At 49.0% G+C, this 17413-nt stretch overlaps 1 protein-coding gene and 2 non-coding genes across 4 annotated transcripts in view; 1 reads left to right on the forward strand and 2 right to left on the reverse strand.

The window, feature by feature from the left end:
* The window catches only part of Ephrin (ephrin), a 605464-nt gene that overhangs the window by 441757 nt on the left and 146294 nt on the right, over positions 1 to 17413 (forward strand). The window lies entirely within an intron of this gene.
* Positions 3386 to 3457, reverse strand: Trnat-ugu (transfer RNA threonine (anticodon UGU)). Its single transcript has one exon. It is a non-coding gene; the product is annotated as a tRNA-Thr (tRNA).
* Trnat-ugu (transfer RNA threonine (anticodon UGU)) lies at positions 3869 to 3940 on the reverse strand. The gene has a single exon. It is a non-coding gene; the product is annotated as a tRNA-Thr (tRNA).

The raw sequence follows: 17413 nt of genomic DNA on the forward strand, positions 1-17413 counted from the left end.
CGCCGCTCCAGTGGGGCGCGGTTGCACCGTCGCACTGCCCCGTGGGGCTGCGTTAACGAGGGGTGCACGCACACTCGCGTACGGAGGGGCAGTCGCCTCGTCCCCGTAGCAGCTACCGCTAGCGGATAAGCATTAAGACTGATTCCGGTTGCGTACTCAGCTTAATTAGCGGCCAAAGGCTAATGAGCCAATGGCCCCACGTTGGGCGCCAGTTTGTGGTCTCTCTACCTCGCAATATGCATAACCCTAGCATTGCACAAGGCAGGCATTCATGCACACTGCGAGGAACCACCGTGGGTTCGAGCTAGTTGAGCACGCTCACGATACTGAAACGCCGTCGCGCCAACTTAACACCGCCTCTGTTGGGCAGGTGGAGAAAGGGGCGACAAAGGAATATGCCCAGGGTACGGAGGGAAGACGTTTATTTTATACTAACATTCTAGTCACATATTTTACAGTCCCAATTACACAATTTGCAGTACAGGTACGTACTTCCCGTTAGGTGAAAGGGGCGATGGGGCGCCACGCGCAAGTGCGCACGTTTCGTCGGCGCAGAGCCAGTGGGCTCTTCTGTCAGGGCAAATTCCGGGGTGCTCGCACGTTGTGCGCGCGCGCATCGCCGTGCTGGCCGGATCGGCTCGCAGCAGCGAGGGAGACGGGGCCCATTCGCTCACAGGCGCGTACCGCACGGCGTGTTCGTCGAGTGGTAGGTACGGCCTTACTATATGCAAGCGTAGGGACAACAGGAGCAGCCTTAGGCACGGGCCGCAGCCGGAAGGGCTGGTGGGCTTTCGCCGGTGCCACAGAGTGGCAGCCGGCTGGTAAAGAAAGCGTCACATACCTTCGGCCAACGCCTTCGGCGTCGTGGAAGCGTCTCTCCCGAACGGACCCCCGCGCAGGGCGCGCGTTCGCTTCCCGGCGAGAGTCGGGTTCGGGCCTCGTTCAAACGGACCAATGAGGTGAGGTTAGCTCCGCTACCAGGGCGGAGCGCCCGCTGCGTGACAGTGTTTTATCGCCGCAACGGTCTCTGCAGGCTTCACCTCACGCAAGAGTTTGAGAGACGGCTCGGCTCTACACAGAGGCGCCAAGACGAGCCGGAATTTCGGAGGAGAGAGGGGAAAAGCGCCGCGTGATGGCACACACCTAGTGATCGCGCAATGGCCTGGGCGTCAGGATCCCCACAATACATACATACATACATACATATACGTACGCACGCACGCTGGCTCGCTCCAAGGCATGTATGCGGGCAGTGTCTTCAGACGCGGAAGCATGCCGCTGTGCCGGCCAGGCCTTTTATTTTCCGCACTTTAAATCTGGAGCACGGAACTGCCTTGTTTTTTCAAAAAGCCCGCTTTCCTTTACACCTTTCATTGTCCTCCTTTTCCCGCGCTTTCTCGGCGAAACCTCGCGAACGCCGTTGGCCTGCTCGATTCCGGTGAAGAAGACGTCGTCGAGCACAGCCGCCGTTTTTCTTGCGGTCTCACGTCCTAATCCGATCGCAGCATTTTTTTCTTTCTCCTTCCCCCCCCCCCCCCTGGTCTTCACACTCCCTGTTCTTCCTTTTGTCTTTCTTTTATCCTCGTCTGTCTCCCGCAGTCCCTTTTCTTCTCTCTTGCTTCCCCAATCCTTTCTCTTCCGTTCGGAATTCCCCGTTTCTTCCTCATCCTCGACTGAGATTTCCGTTCATTCGGCCACGCTCGCCCCGTTGGCTCATTCGACCAGCTTTATTTATTTATTTTTTTCTGTCTTGGATGTGGGCTTCCCTGACCCCATTTTCTGCTGCTCGCGTTTTTATTTTTCTTCACCAGAATTCCCAACACACCTTGTTCCTGTATTTATACGCCCTGTTTTCCCGTTTCTCGTTCGGTTGAAAATGACCAGTTTCGGTTCGGAAAACGTGCGCGCGTTTTTTAAACCCCATTGCTTGGTTTCTGTCTTCTTGCGGATATAAACCTTTGCTGGTGTTTCATTTTCTCCTCGCCTTTTCTCTTTCTTTTCTTTGAAGGTCCGTTCACGCTTCCCGCGTCTCCAACGTAAGCGCCGACAAGCGGCTTATGAGCCGACGAAAAATGAAAAGTGTGTTGGTATGGTCTGGACGGAGAACGGCAGCTCCGCCGTCTATACTAATCCGGATCGGGTGGCGGTGAAAATCTTAATAAACGCGCCCGTAAATAAAGGTCTTTCCGGGAGGTTCACGCGTGGTTCTGTTGTTGCTGGTGCGTTAGCCTCCGTGCAGGAGCCGACCTCCGGGTGTCTAAGCCGGCTCCCAAGATCACCGAAAGCTTTCAACACCTCACTGAGGGCGAACGGGCGTTTCACGAAGTACATTTTACGAATTCCGTGCAGCACGGTGGGAGCTAGCGTGCGTAAGGACGCGTTGACCACAGTGCGCTGAAGAAAGTAGTCCCCGCCGTATCGTCTGCTTCAAATTGAGGCGTGTAGAAGATGCAGGCGTTGGGACTCGCGGAGGGACACGTTTTGGTAGTACGCCCGCTGCTCATCCCACGTGTAGGCTTGTCTGCGCTTGCACGGGATAGAGGCGAGCAGCGTCTCGCATGCTTAGTGAGAAGGAAGGCCCGAATACTATGTCCAACTACCATGCCGCACTCCGGCGGAGGGCTAGGGATGCCTTCTCTCTCTCTCTCTCTCTCTCTCTCTCTCTCTCTCTCTCTCTCTCTCTCTCTCTCTCTCTCTCTCTCTCTCTCTATCTCTATCTCTCTCTCTATCTCTCTCTCTCTCTCTCTCTCTCTCTCGTTGGTATGTTCCAGCTATCATTTGCAGAGCGGCTCTCGAACGTTCTAGCTGAACTGAAAGGCATTGTGATGATGTGCAGGAAGGCACAGAGAGGGGGCGGGAAACTGAATATATATATTGTATGGAGAATAATGGGCACATACTGAAGCACGATGAGACCATCAGGGTATGTGCCGTGCGAAGGAAGGCATCAGCCATATGGATAAGCAATCCAATATAGCCGTGAGGTTATGCGTCACGCCGGTGTCAGCGATGAAGAAGCACCGCAGAAGGCGCTTTTGCGCGAGATCGGCCATCGCTTTGACGTTCAAATTTACGCTCGTCTCGCCTCTCGCCTGTAAATAAATCCTCTGAACCGACCGTCTACGTGAGCCTCGACTATCTCACATCTATATATATATATATATATATATATATATATATATATATATATATATATATATATATATATATATATATATATATATATATATATATATATATATATATATACAGAAAGATATGTCAGCAGTCTACAACGCCAAAGGAGGCATAGGGGTGTGGTTAGGCTCTTTTCTTTTTCACTACGGTTAATGAAGTAAACATTTTTTTTTTAAATATACAGAAGAAAGAAAGAAAGAAAAACACGCGCCCAGAGTGGGGACCGAACCCACGCCTTTCGATTACATGTCGAATGCCTTACCAATTCGGCTATCTGGGCGACTGTGTTCTCCTTAACTTTCTGGGCTATTGATATTTACTAGAAGTGTATCTGACGCTTGAGGGTGGTAGCCAGCGCCACTCTGAATACACGGGGAGAAGGGGACCTTCTTTTCAACCCCCGGGGCGTGACTCGAACGTCTGCAGCCTGTCATGAGCGTGTAACTGGCGGGAAGCCCTCTTATGCTACCTAGGCATCAAGGCTGCCAGAACCGAGACCCTCGCTACGCTTTCGCAGAATAATATAGTAAGGAAATGAGGGGCTCGTTGAGGAAATACAGAAAGATAGGTCAGCAGTCTACAACGCCAAAGGAGGCATAGGGGTGTGGTTAGGCTCTTTTCTTTTTCACTACGGTTAATGAAGTAAACGTTTTTTTTAAATATACAGAAGAAAGAAAGAAAGAAAAACACGCGCCCAGAGTGGGGACCGAACCCACGCCTTTCGATTACATGTCGAATGCCTTACCAATTCGGCTATCTGGGCGACTGTGTTCTCCTTAACTTTCTGGGCTATTGATATTTACTAGAAGTGTATCTGACGCTTGAGGGTGGTAGCCAGCGCCACTCTGAATACACGGGGAGAAGGGGACCTTCTTTTCAACCCCCGGGGCGTGACTCGAACGTCTGCAGCCTGTCATGAGCGTGTAACTGGCGGGAAGCCCTCTTATGAAGTGAAGAAAGTTAAGGAGAACACAGTCGCCCAGATAGCCGAATTGGTAAGGCATTCGACATGTAATCGAAAGGCGTGGGTTCGGTCCCCACTCTGGGCGCGTGTTTTTCTTTCTTTCTTTCTTCTGTATATTTAAAAAAAAATGTTTACTTCATTAACCGTAGTGAAAAAGAAAAGAGCCTAACCACACCCCTATGCCTCCTTTGGCGTTGTAGACTGCTGACCTATCTTTCTGTATTTCCTCAACGAGCCCCTCATTTCCTTACTATATTATCTGCGAAAGCGTAGCGAGGGTCTCGGTTCTGGCAGCCTTGATGCCTAGGTAGCATAAGAGGGCTTCCCGCCAGTTACACGCTCATGACAGGCTGCAGACGTTCGAGTCACGCCCCGGGGGTTGAAAAGAAGGTCCCCTTCTCCCCGTGTATTCAGAGTGGCGCTGGCTACCACCCTCAAGCGTCAGATACACTTCTAGTAAATATCAATAGCCCAGAAAGTTAAGGAGAACACAGTCGCCCAGATAGCCGAATTGGTAAGGCATTCGACATGTAATCGAAAGGCGTGGGTTCGGTCCCCACTCTGGGCGCGTGTTTTTCTTTCTTTCTTTCTTCTGTATATTAAAAAAAAATGTTTACTTCATTAACCGTAGTGAAAAAGAAAAGAGCCTAACCACACCCCTATGCCTCCTTTGGCGTTGTAGACTGCTGACCTATCTTTCTGTATTTCCTCAACGAGCCCCTCATTTCCTTACTATATATATATATATATATATATATATATATATATATATATATATATATATATATATATATATATATATATATATTTTTTTTTTTTTCCTGGGGATTTATGGAGCATCGACCTAGGCTTTGTCTAATGTTGTTGCAAAATTTTTCCTCTGCAGATGCTGGGGAAGCGTCTCGCCTTTTAGATGCCCCCACTGTGTCAATAGGCCCTTTAAGACTCCATCGAAAACACTTCACAAGAGCTTTAAACAGCATGCTGCTTGCGGTCCGCAGATGTTATTGCGATACGACTAAAGCCTGAAAATAAGTGAATAAATAAAATTAATGGCGATAAAACACCCGGACTGATAAAACAGATAAACAGGTAAAACACCCGGCGTTGTTCGCTAAACGGGAAATTATTTCAAAACCTTGACGCTTGCGTGCTGCTAAATCAGCATCGGATTACGAATCAGCCCAAACGAATGCGTTGTGCGGCGGTATTATTTTGATTAGCTTTTCCTCGATCACTCAATGTTTGAGCAACAGAAACAGACTATATATATCTAGCCTTTCAGCTCCACTTCGCGGTAAGAGGTGCAGGTGAAAAGCACACTGAAAAAGTTGTTGCGTCGCGGCTTCTTCTGCCTTTTCGGCAGCAGTTGATACCTTGCGGGGAGAAAAAAAAAATACACCACCACATTTCCTTGGCAGCAGCATCGATGGGAGAGCGCACGGTGGCAGCGCAGGGTGGCCGAGCTCTTTTAGTGGACCGAGTGCGTCCCCGTCTCTTTGCATCTGACGGATAGAGTGTCACCATGATTTGGAGTCCGCTGCTTTCGTACTCGTCTTCTACTGCGTGCACTGCGTGTCTCTCTCGCTGTGTATATATATAACGGGTGCTACCCTCGAATGCTCGGCGCACTTACCTGCGCCTGTGGTTGGTCTGAGGCGCCCTCTTGCTGCGGCCAAAAGCGCCGGCGAGAGATTGAGCAGGACTTTTCGGGCGTGACAGGTCTAAGTGCCCCCCGATGATGGCCCCGAATGCCCTTCTCACTCATTTCTACTTTCCACCGCGTGCTTACGGTTTTCGCTGTGTGTGTGGTCGCGCGTGCGTGTATGCGTGCGCGCGCGTCCGTTATTTCTCTCTCTCTCTCTCTCTCTCTCTCTCTCTCTCTCTCTCTCTCTCTCTCTCTCTCTAATGCACGCGCGCCCGTTGGAGAGAAAGAGACAGAGAAGAACTCCAAGGAAGACACAGGGGAAGTAGTTTGTCTCTTTCTTCGAATAAAGAAAGTGATTTTGAGATATTGGGGAGAGCACAAAAGAAAAGCATTCGTGCCGAGTGGAATCCGCGCGCACAACTTTGAAAAAAAAAAAGAAAGAAAGGGGGGGGGGGAGGTGACTTCGCTTGTTTCTTCGTATACTGAAGTCAAGAAAGTAGTATTTGACGATAACGTTGCATGATACAAGCGGGAATGCAAAGTGAGAACTAATGCTCGCTAATATTTCGCGGTCTTTCTTTTCTTCACTTTTTTTAAAAGAGTGGCTTTTTAGCGTCGATCGATTGCATAAGATGGGCCACAAGATTAGTACAGTATACTCCTGTTTAGACAAACTCGAAGGGACGTAAAAATTTAGAAATCCAGAAAATCAGAAATCCGTCTTAAGCGGAGCTTTTTTGCATTGTGGATGTTACAAGGGAGCAAAGGTTTTGTTCGTTTTTACCATTAACTTTGTCCTAACGGAGTCCGTTTTAACCGGAGTCTACTGTCTAATTTGGCTTAGTGCAGTGTAGGCAAGGTTAGGATTCTTCAATGCGCAATATAATTGTTAGTGCTATGGGAGGGTGGATGTCCGCGATTAGACGTCATTCCGCCCGCATTGCTACAAACGGCCGCGTGGTCAAATCAAAGGGACCTTCACTTCTGTTGACGATGTTACGAATGGGAATTTGAATATGCCAGCGCTGCCACCGGTCTCGTTCAAAAACTAGGTTCGGGGAGGGGAAGAGACGTACTTGTTTCTGGGAAGCGCCGCGTAGTACTGTTTTTTATGTACACAGCTTAAATTTTCTTTTTGGGCAGCGGGCACATAGAAGGGATTCAAATGAGGAAAATTTTGCTGAGAATAATAATAAAAAAAAATCTGCGGAATCGGTAAAACACAAAAGTGAAATGTGCAGCGAAATCTGCAGCTGAGCATGGTTTGCGCTTCGGCGGCTGTCTTGTGGGTGTGCTTGGCGAACGACGTTCTGCTGGCGGGTGGCTCCGGCAAAGGTGTACTGGCGTCATTTCCGTGACGGATATGACGTCAGTGAAATCTCGGTGCATCCCGGCATAAAATACTTTCGGGTAAAAAATATAAAACCCGAAAACGAACAACCCTATGTATAACGTACTCTTGAGTACTAATGGTTGCTTCCCCGCAAGAAGACCCTGCCTGCAGCGGTGCACCCTTTACAGGCGGCTGAGGCCGCTTGCTTCGATGTACTGGCGTCACTTCCGTGACGGATATGACGTAAGTGAAAGCTTCGTGAATCGTGGAATAAAACACTTTCGTGTTAAAAAAAAAAAAACCTGTTATCGAAATCGCTCGTAGTCCTCTGTACTCGGAGGTTATTATTTTTCTCGGCATGTTAACTCTTTCGCTACCGCCGGAAAATTGACTAATTTTAGGGGTCCAAGAAAACATTTTTTTTCCTACTAAAAAATTGGTTAGGCACTAATTGCAGGAACACAAAATGCAGATTATTTAACGGCATTTCCAATAATACCAGTTTTTTAAAGGTTTTTATATATCATAGTTGTAAAAAAAATATCAAAACCGAAATTTTTGTCAAGTTGTCGAAAAAAATGATAAAAAAAGAGTTGTGTATATCGAACCACCGGTAGTAGAAAAAAAATTAGAATATGCATTTTGTAGGAAAACATTTAAAAAACACGCCCTAGAAAAAATGTCGACTTGCGCGGAACAGTTTGTCAGATATAAAAAAAAAATGTTAGCATGCACGGTGCTCGTGTCATGCGGTGAAGCCCAACCTCCAATTCAAATTGTGCAATTTCGGGTGGTTTCCTGGAATAAATCTGGCGGTTTGTCATTATCAGAGGCACCAATTTGCCCCCACATAACGTTAAAACATCTTGTCAATGGCTGACTTTGCATTTACAGCGAGCACAATATTTGGGACAAGCACGCGATGCGGAAAAAAACATGCATGAAGTTGAAAACGGAACGCCGTGGCTGACGCTTGTTGTCGTTCACGGTCAGTTATCTCTCAAAACATAAAGCTGAGCTTTATTATCATCTTCTTACTCACAATTGTAGCCTCGCTCGCAAAAATGAGGTACGATGAGCTAGAATCGTGCCCTGCGATCTTTGGCCGAGTAGCAGTTGCGCGCTGAAAAAGATCAGCACAACGAGCCTCCTCCGTTGCAGCGCCACCTAACATTTTTTAAATGAAACAGTACAAAAACTTATCAGAGACTCCGCCCGAATAGACAGTTCAACTAAGCAGCAACATTAGACACCCGGATATACCCTCGCATGGAAACGAAACTGGAAGGTGAACAGCTGGCAGTGTAAGGCCGGTTTGAAGCGCTGTCCTCGGCGGAACAGATATCTGGCGACTGGGTGTGACCTTTTGACTTGCATCTGAAGTTCTTATCGCAGGAATCGGGTTAGGGTGGGGAGAAATCAGGGGCGGCGTGCTTTGTTCGAGGATCAGTCGCGGACGCTTCAGGCGCCATGGCAGGTAGCCTTGAAGTTGGGTAACTGCTTAGTAACGCTAAATATGAATTTCGCGTTGCAGAAACGAAATTGAAACCGTTGTAAACTGTTTGCGAATGGTCCTGGGGTAAATAGAACTACCACAGTACTTAAAACAACGTGTGCAAAGGCAATAAAACTGCCTAAAATCATAAAGTAGCTTTGCAACCAGGCACTGCTTGACATTTACAGCCGATTTCTGTGATTATTACTGTCAGAGCGCGAACCTGACGATTGAAAATCGTTTGCTAGTTCCCCATTCACGCCCTGATAGCAAAAAACAAGCCCTGGTGCAGAGTAATTACGAGTTGCACGCATTCTTCATTGGTAGCCGGGACGCGCGATGACCACGCCCCTTTTCCACACCCAGGTGATTCAAAAGCGTGTCAAAAATCACGTTTCCGTTGCAAAAATGAAAACAAAACTGATTTTGAAAGGCCATTTTCTGCTCTAATTCTGAACAGCTTTACTTGTTTGAGAAACGCCTGGAACGCTATGAAAAGGCGCTCCGAAAAGTATCGATCAAATTGATCCATTTTGATAGGCGTGGTAGTGAAAGAGTTAAACGTATTTTTAAGCGGGCTAGAATCGCAATGGAATGAATGCAGAAAAAAGACGCAACATTTGGGGCGGGGGACGATGAAAAGACAGCGCAAAGTTCTCTCGCCTTGGCCCGATGCCTCGGGCAGGAGTCCCGGTGTAGGATGGGGATGAATGGGGGCGGGGATATTAAGGTGGGAAGGGAAGCCAACCACAAACAGTCCTCAATTCCTGCTTCTCTGGTGAATAAGCACTTGTTATCTGTGAATTACAAAAGGCAGTTTCTTTCGCGAAGGTATCGAATTCGTAATTTACCCGGTCACGTTGGAATAAAGAAACTTTTTGTCGCTTCGAAAATGCGTTTGCATGATCGGCCAAAGAGAGGTGACTTGTTATCCCCTGCCCTACTTCGCGAAATGATACACCGATCAGCTTTCGGCCGAAGTTGTTTGCGTAACCCGCGACAGCCGTATGCTTGTCGAGAGTTTGATGAGTCGCCTGCTCAAGGTGGATACCGCAGCCGCCTGTACGTTGACGCGGTTTGAATGTCGTACATGTTCGGCGAGCAGAATATCTTGTCGTCTCCGGCTGAGGGGTGGCAATCCATAAATTATTGACGAAGTTAAACTCCCGTTATCCTCGTTTCTTTTTTTCCCGACAGAAGTGCATTCTGTTTCGCCCTTTCTTCTGTGCGCGAGTCTTACGGTGTATCCCTGGGTACCTGTCTCGCTTCCCCGCTGCTTTAAACCTTCAGGCGTCGGTCGTCAAATCGCCAGGGGCTATTTTTTTCGGACGCCCCGGGCGTATAGAGATCCCATTTGCCGGACAAAGTGCTGCTGTCCGGCTGGCTTCTAGCGCACTGTCGTCTGCTGTCGTCTGCGACGACGTAGCAGACGACAGTGTTCCTTTTTGATGTCGTCTGCACAAAACCTTTCACCCCGTACTTCTTAAGTTTCAAAATGACGTTCGCGCTACTCTTTGGTAAGACAGTGCTCGCCGAGGAGTCTAGTCTCTCTCCGAAGAAACCAAACAGAGCGCGGGAAACATAAAAGTTTGAAACGAAAGGAAGAGTCGTTCGCGTTCTTGCCCGCTCAGTTTACCTCTTTTTTTTGTTTCGAAAGTTTCACTTTCGGGACCCCGAGCACACACCTCGAGTCTCAGTCCCCTGTCAGGGTCTACTATTTTCCCGTCAGCGCGGCGGGCACTCAGAATCTGGGCAAAATGGACGTCGTGCGTTGGCTTTTTAGCCCCGAGGATCAGCTTGGCGTGTTCTACCTTGTATCGGCTTTGGGCTGTCCGGCCCGCTGGATCACTTTCGGGTCTCTCGTGATTTGTGTCTTTATTTCTTCTATTTTTTTTATCCTTGGTTGTCTCGAAATCGTTAGCGCATGTCCTAAAGTTCACCGTGCGCTTCTGTGACTTCAGGCCACCGAGTATTTTTTTTTTTGTCGTAGCGCTTCTCTGATCGCACCTTATTGCAGTATGAGTTTATTATGGTTGAGGAGAGATGAAGTACTTGTTTCCGCTGTATATGGAGGACGAAGTGCGTATCCGGAATATGATAAGATGCTTTTTAGTTTGTGTCACGATTTGATAAATATGTGGACAAGCTGCGGAAACAGCATTTTCTCCTTTCGGTGTTCTTGTCGTCCTCTAGTTTACCCGCCGCGGTGGCTCAGTGGCTAAGGCGTTGCGCTGCTGAGCACGAGGTCGCGGGTTCGATTCCCGGCCGCGGCGGCCGCTTTTCTGATGGAGGCGAAAAGCAAAAACGCCCGTGTGTACGAAATTTCGGCGCACGTTAAAGATCCCCAGGTGTTCGAAATTAATCCGGAGCCCTCCACTACGGCGCGCCTCATCGCCGGCGTTGCGTCGGCGCGTTAAACCCTACAATCAATCAGTCGTCCTCTAGTTTCGGTATACATAACTTATTTAGGTGAAATGCAAAGACGCCAAACTACAGAAGATAAAATGAAAAGTCGGGAATTCATGAGATTTCACGAATGTGAGTCTGGTCTTCAAATTTCTCGTGAATTTTCACCTCAGCACTGTACAAGAGAATGTAATAAATCAGCCTCCATTTGCAATGTAAAAATGAAGGTTCGAACTGGAGATTGAACCACTGAAGTGTTTTGCTTAATAAAAGGGTGCAAATGACCTGTTGCCTTGTTCTGTGTTTGCACGCATGTATGTATGTATGTATGTATGTATGTATGTATGTATGTATGTATGTATGTATGTATGTATGTACGTACGTACGTATGTATGTATGTATGTATGTATGTATGTATGTATCTGTGTATGCATGTATGTATCTGTATGCATGTATGTATGCGTGTATGTATGTAAGTAAGTATGCATGTGCATGTAGGTGTACATGCATGCATGTATATATACATTTACACACACGCACACACGCGACGATGAGGCACATCATTACCTATATCTTCCAAGTCCGGAGCCATCACTGCTACAGCTCGATCGATGCGGAGGACCGGCTTTGCCGAGGACGTGTCGTATACATCACAATACTAATAATCTAAGAGCACGACGTGTTAACTACGCAAAAATTAGACTGATAGCGTGCCCCGTCCAGGGCAGAGACAATCTTCGTCGCGGCCAAGGGAGCTGGAAACTGCAAGTGCGCTACGCTGCACGTCCGGGGAGAGAAGACAGAGAGGTGGACAGCGAGAGGAGGGAAGCAAGCGCGGATGATTATCCGCGGCACGCTGGATCGTGCTCGGAGTTCCCGTGCGAGGCGTCCTCGATCATTCATTCTTAAACCTCGGCTGTCTCGATAGCACGCACGTCCCTCGTCTTTCCGGCCACTTCCGTTGCGACGAGTGTACACCCGTGCGCGGGAACTACCTCCGCACCCTCTCCCTCCTCCGTACTCAGTTTTTAGGTTTCGCTGTGGTGCCTGGAATATACTTTATATTCTAGGCACTACAGTTTCGCCGTTGTCCCTCGAGCCTGACGCCGAGTTTATCACGCGGCGTAACACCGGCCGCGTGTTGTCGCAACCGCTGCGACACGGCGTCGTTGTAGGCCGGCGATCCTTTATTCTAAAACCCGCGTTTGCACGGCGGCGGCGGCGTACGTCGCCTCGCCCATTCCTGCTCGTTCCGGCCCGCAGGGTGTGAAGGGGCTGGGCCGGCTTCAGGCTGGGCTCGGCTATGCTAGATATTGGCTCAGCGAATGGGATTAAAGACCCGCCATGGAACAGCCGGTTTCTAGAGTTGATGTAGCTGCGAGTTGAGTGCAGCGTATGTCAAAGGTAAACGTGTTTCGCAGCTCATCATTGCACAGGTATGCCGCATTGTGATACGACATTCACGCACGCATCTGCGGTAGATTAGCCCTACCCGTGTTAATTTGCACCACCAACAGGACACCGTACGAACGAATTCAGCGAGTAGTTCGGTCGCATGGGCACGAACAAGGGGTTAATGGCGAAAAGGCTTCTTCAGTTCGCCTTTCCTCAACTGCAGATGCCGTTGTAGTGCAGTGCTGTAGTGGAATATTGGACTGAAATCTAAAATTATAGTGGCATATAGTAGTGCAAATGGAGGGATAGACTAGGACTGTACTAGAATAGTGTACCAATATTCTAGCTTGGTGTTGATAGTTCACGCTGTAAAAGTAACGCACTTTGAAGCAGCAACTGGTGCACTAAGTAGATTTCGTCTGGTGTATACTACCAAGTAGGTATGAACTGAACTGCATGAACTGCAGGAACTACGAACTCAAAATGTATTCTGAACTGCATCTTTGTTGTCCTTCCTTCCTAAACGAGGAAGGAAAGACAACAAAGGTGCTATTCAGAACACAATTCGAACAGTTGCTTCGTTGTTTCCAGGGATGAAATCAGGCTGTGATAAGTCGATCAGGCTGATCGCAAGCACTATGGGGGCAATCTGCGTTTCATATCCGGGTAGATAGAATTGGATTGACATTGGAATTCTATTGACTTGGACGGATTGGATTGGATTATTTATTTGTACGAGCCTATTGTTATGGGCGCCCTACTGTCCCTTACTAAACAAGATCAATTGCAGTTAGTGACTTCGCATACTTCCGAGTGAATTAGCGTAATGAAACGTGGTAGGAAGGTCGTTTTCTCCTAGAAGATACACATGGCTTGTTAAAATTCATCTCGCGGTGGTTTTGCAGCACGTCGCGCGACTGCTGCAACGGTCTTTACGCCTGCGTGCTATACAGGGCCTGGTGCAAGTGAATTGTTGCACTTCGGTTGTAAATATCGCTCGTCACGTTCCTCTTGCGATTTTTCCTTCGCCGAGTTTACAACGTCGTCAGTTTGCCGCAGAGGAAAACAAATACGACCGGCTCGGTTCCTTCCCGCGAGCAGCAAAGCTGCTTAACTACCCATCAATCATATCTCGACGGCGGGCCTCCCTGGCTCATCAAACCCCGGATACAAACATTGGGCTAATAGCGGCCCGTCCCGCCAGCCTCCAATCACGCGTTCGGCTTCTTTTGTTTCTTTAAAGGCCTGAGCGGGGCCGAACGCCATGCTCAGTTTACGTCGTCGAGGCTTTACACTGGCCCCCAATCCCGAGCTTGGGCTTGGTTCGTTAGGAAGCCCTAAACACGGCCCGTAAATTAGGCGCGCCAATAAAAAGGCCCCGCGAGGCCCGCCGCGCGACCCCATTAGGCTCCCCTATATCGTCTGCTAAGCAGCCTTCGGCAGACGACGACGGAGCAGACGACGTTTTTACTTCGTCTGCTCGCGCAAGGAGGAGGAACGGCGCGGGATATCATTTGCGCCGAACAACACGCGAGCGACCCTGTGGTGCTGCACGTTCGCGTCGATGCATTCGTGTTATGTAGTTGTCTGTATATATAGCGATACAAGGGTGGCGCGCGCGGGTGCGGAGTCGTCGGTAAAGCCTAACGTTGGGTTCATCGTTTCTTCGGCGCAGCGTACGCGCGGACTCATCCGGCTGTGGGTTCATGCTCGTACCGCCTCACTCACCGTCGTCCCCGTTCTCTTCCCTACATCTCCCCCTCTTGCTTCCCTAGGAGACACTTCCGCGTGTTGCGCGGTTGCAGAAGTCGTAAACGTCGTGCGCCGGATCGAGCGCGACGGGCGCTGTAAAATTTGAAGACAAGCAAAGACGTCGCTTCTTCAATCTGTCTCCACTTCCGGTCTCGTAACGACGTTTTATGAAGTCGACGAGCGAACGTCTCTCCGCTTGTAGACACAGGCGTGGGGTAGACTCCCTAGCTCCGTCTCGAACCCCGCGCGTGCTCTCTGAAAAGTCATCTGGCTTGGCTTGGCTTGCCTTGCCTTCATTACAAACCCAGTTAAACCTAGTGCGTCGCGCAAAAGATAAACGAAGAAAAAAACGGGGGGAGCAAAAGGTTATGATTTCAAGGTTTTAAGTGCGCGCAAAGTTCGTGGTGCGCGCATTCCAAGCAAAACCAGCATTCCGTTTGATCCGTCGAGCTCTGCTATTTATAACCTTAACGGCTTCTCTGGGTGTTTTTTTTTTTTTTTTTCGGGTTTAGGTGCATACTTCTACAATTTAAAGAATGCAGTTTTTGTTCAATGGCCCTTATTGACGATTGCCGAAACTTCTGCTGCATATATTTTAGATCTTGAGACGGATAAGTTGAAGCTTAGTCTTTCTCTCACCTACACGCGCGATCTGGTACTGAAATTGGCGAGTGTGGGTGACTGACGATTCATTTATGTTATAATTGGTGCGTAATAAAGGGGGCTTTCGGAATGTCTCGATTGCTTGAACGCGGGCGCTTACACACGCAGACACTCCCACGCACACAAATGACAAGCAGCATTCTTTTACGACTCTCAGAAGGCAACTTGTTCGCCTTAGCTCGTCGCAATGACCCAGAAAGATCTTTTATTGCATGCAGCGATCGCGCGTGTCGATGCCAGAAGAAGCGGCCGTAGTGGTTGTGCCTTTTATAGAGAGATCTGACTTGAAGCTTCTGGTCTGTTTTGAGACCCAGCCTGAGCCTACATAACGTTCGGCCTTCAGTGCCAATAAAGTTTATTACTGCCGCTAACTTCGCGAAGGTCAGGTCGAAGGAATGTAAACAGAATTTAATGTATGCCGAATGGGATACTACAGTCAATTGAAGATTAGGTAGTTATAGCAAAGCGGAGAACTGGACCAGGTACGATTCCGGCACATTTGCGCATCCCCACAGCAAGTTAATCCGCCTCTGCGCACGCGCAGTAGCGCCGGTCGTCTGCTGGGTACCGTACTGGTGCCGGTTCTCTTCTTCGCTATAACTCTCTGTTGACGCTGCACTGCAGTTGCGAAAGATCACTCCGACGGGGCATGAACAACGCACTTGCCTGCCATCATTCCCACCTCGGTGCGTTGAAGGCGAAAGTTTCCTCAAGGAGGCACCGCCGTCTGAAACTCGCGCTTCTGCTTCCTGGGGCGAACTTTCCAGCAAAGTCGTCGCCGAACAAACATTGCGCGCCGCCGCTTTTGGGAGCCCTCTCGCCTCGGCCTGTCTGCGATCGGAATTCGGAAAGAGCTGCGGGCCGTCGTCTTAGCCGCGCAGTTTGTGAACTTCCGCACTTTCAGTGTCGCGTTTTCCTTCGCCGTGTGTAACGTTGCACCTTGTGCGTCCCTTTTTTTTTTGTCTTTTACATCCTTCGCGCGCACCCACCCGGCAGTTTCTCTTTAATGGCTTCCGCTGTCTTCGTCGTCCTCGTCGTCGTAACCCGGGCCTGACTGTTTTTTACGATCTCACCTTCCATTGGCTCCCTAACCGGATTGGCTCGGCTCCGCGTCGTCTTCTCTTTCGCGGAGGCTAGTTTTGATGCGTGCTTCTGCGTTCGTTTCTCCATTCGCGGCTTTCCCTTTTGTTTTTGTACTTGATAGTGTGTGGGGTCGTCTCGTCTCTCTCTCTCTCTTTTTTTTTTTTTTGCGTTTGAAACTCCCGCACTCGCGTCCCCCGGTCGTAAGGCCCGATTCGTCTTTTAATTTGCGGGGCCGTGTTATTCCTCTGCCGGAACATCTGTTCTGCATTTCAGCTAAAAAAAAACGCGAAAGGAAGTAAATAACTATAAGAGAAAGGTTTATACGTACGAGGACAAGGGCAAATCACATGCCGACGTTTCGACCTCGTCTCAGCGTTCCGTTGAAGCGAATAATGGCAAATTAAAGTGCGCTGCCCCGGGCCATAACGTTGTACTAGCCAAATGATGTCACCGCTTCACTTACCAAACTCGCAAGGCAAGTCGTGTTCGACTGGCTAATAATTTTATTGCCCTTTCTCTCGTTTGGTGTAAGGCCGTGACGCGAAGTTCCTGACAAGAACGTCAGCTCTATTTTTTTTTTTCGCAGTGATACAGCGCAAGGACATTGCAGGCTTTTGAGCTCGTTTTTATTTATTTGTTTTCTTCTACTGCGCGATGCTGTGTCGGCGAAATAACCCCCTTTTTTCTCGCCAATTGTTGAAGCGTGCTTTACCGCACGGCGAGGTTGCTGGTCAGTGAAGCCGCCTTGTGGGCCGCCGCTGCCTCGATGGCATTGCCTCTACGATTGCCCTCTTCCGCTGGCGTCTTCGTGGTTGGACGTCCACAAAAAGAGGGCTGCGCGGTCGTTAATGCTTTCGCGTAAGCCCACGAGCTTACAGTGGGTTTTTGCTAGACAGTCTTTAGTGTGCGTCGTGTGCTTTTGAGCCCGATTGCGTGCGTCGTCCGTGCAACCAGCGGCGGCTCGTTTTAATTCGTTCCCCAAGTCCTGTTCATACCGCCACCGCCCCCTCATTCCGTTTAAATCCTTTTCTCCACGCGATCTCGTTTTATTGGCGCGCCGTGCATTGCGGAGTCTCTTGAACCGGTTTTGCGGTATAAAAAGGAATTGGTAGGGGGCGTGGTCGCAATTTCGCGAACGAGGTTCTTGCTCCTCTTTTTTTTGTGTGTGTGCACGTCGGTGTTGGGTATGGAAGAACAATACCGAAATATTGGGAAGGCGGCTGTTCCTAAATTATACGAGAATCCAGGGAAATAAAGCGACGTGGTCTGACGGGCTAGGATGGTTTGCCGTGCACGCACGGGAAGTGGTAAGTGGAACGGAGGTTTGCGAACAAATGGAGTGTAGGTATAGCTTTGGATTCAGGTACTATTTCGCGGAGAAAAGCAATATAGGTGTAAACGAAACGATAGAGGAGAAACGTCGCGGAAGTAGCAGGAAAAAAAACACAAATAAAAATAAAGGGACGAACTAGAGGTGTGTTCGTATATTTCGGTTAT

Source organism: Haemaphysalis longicornis, unplaced genomic scaffold (genome assembly GCF_048455015.1).
Source record: "Haemaphysalis longicornis isolate Haplotype H1 unplaced genomic scaffold, Haemaphysalis longicornis Haplotype H1 scaffold_12, whole genome shotgun sequence".
Classification (NCBI taxonomy): domain Eukaryota; kingdom Metazoa; phylum Arthropoda; class Arachnida; order Ixodida; family Ixodidae; genus Haemaphysalis; species Haemaphysalis longicornis.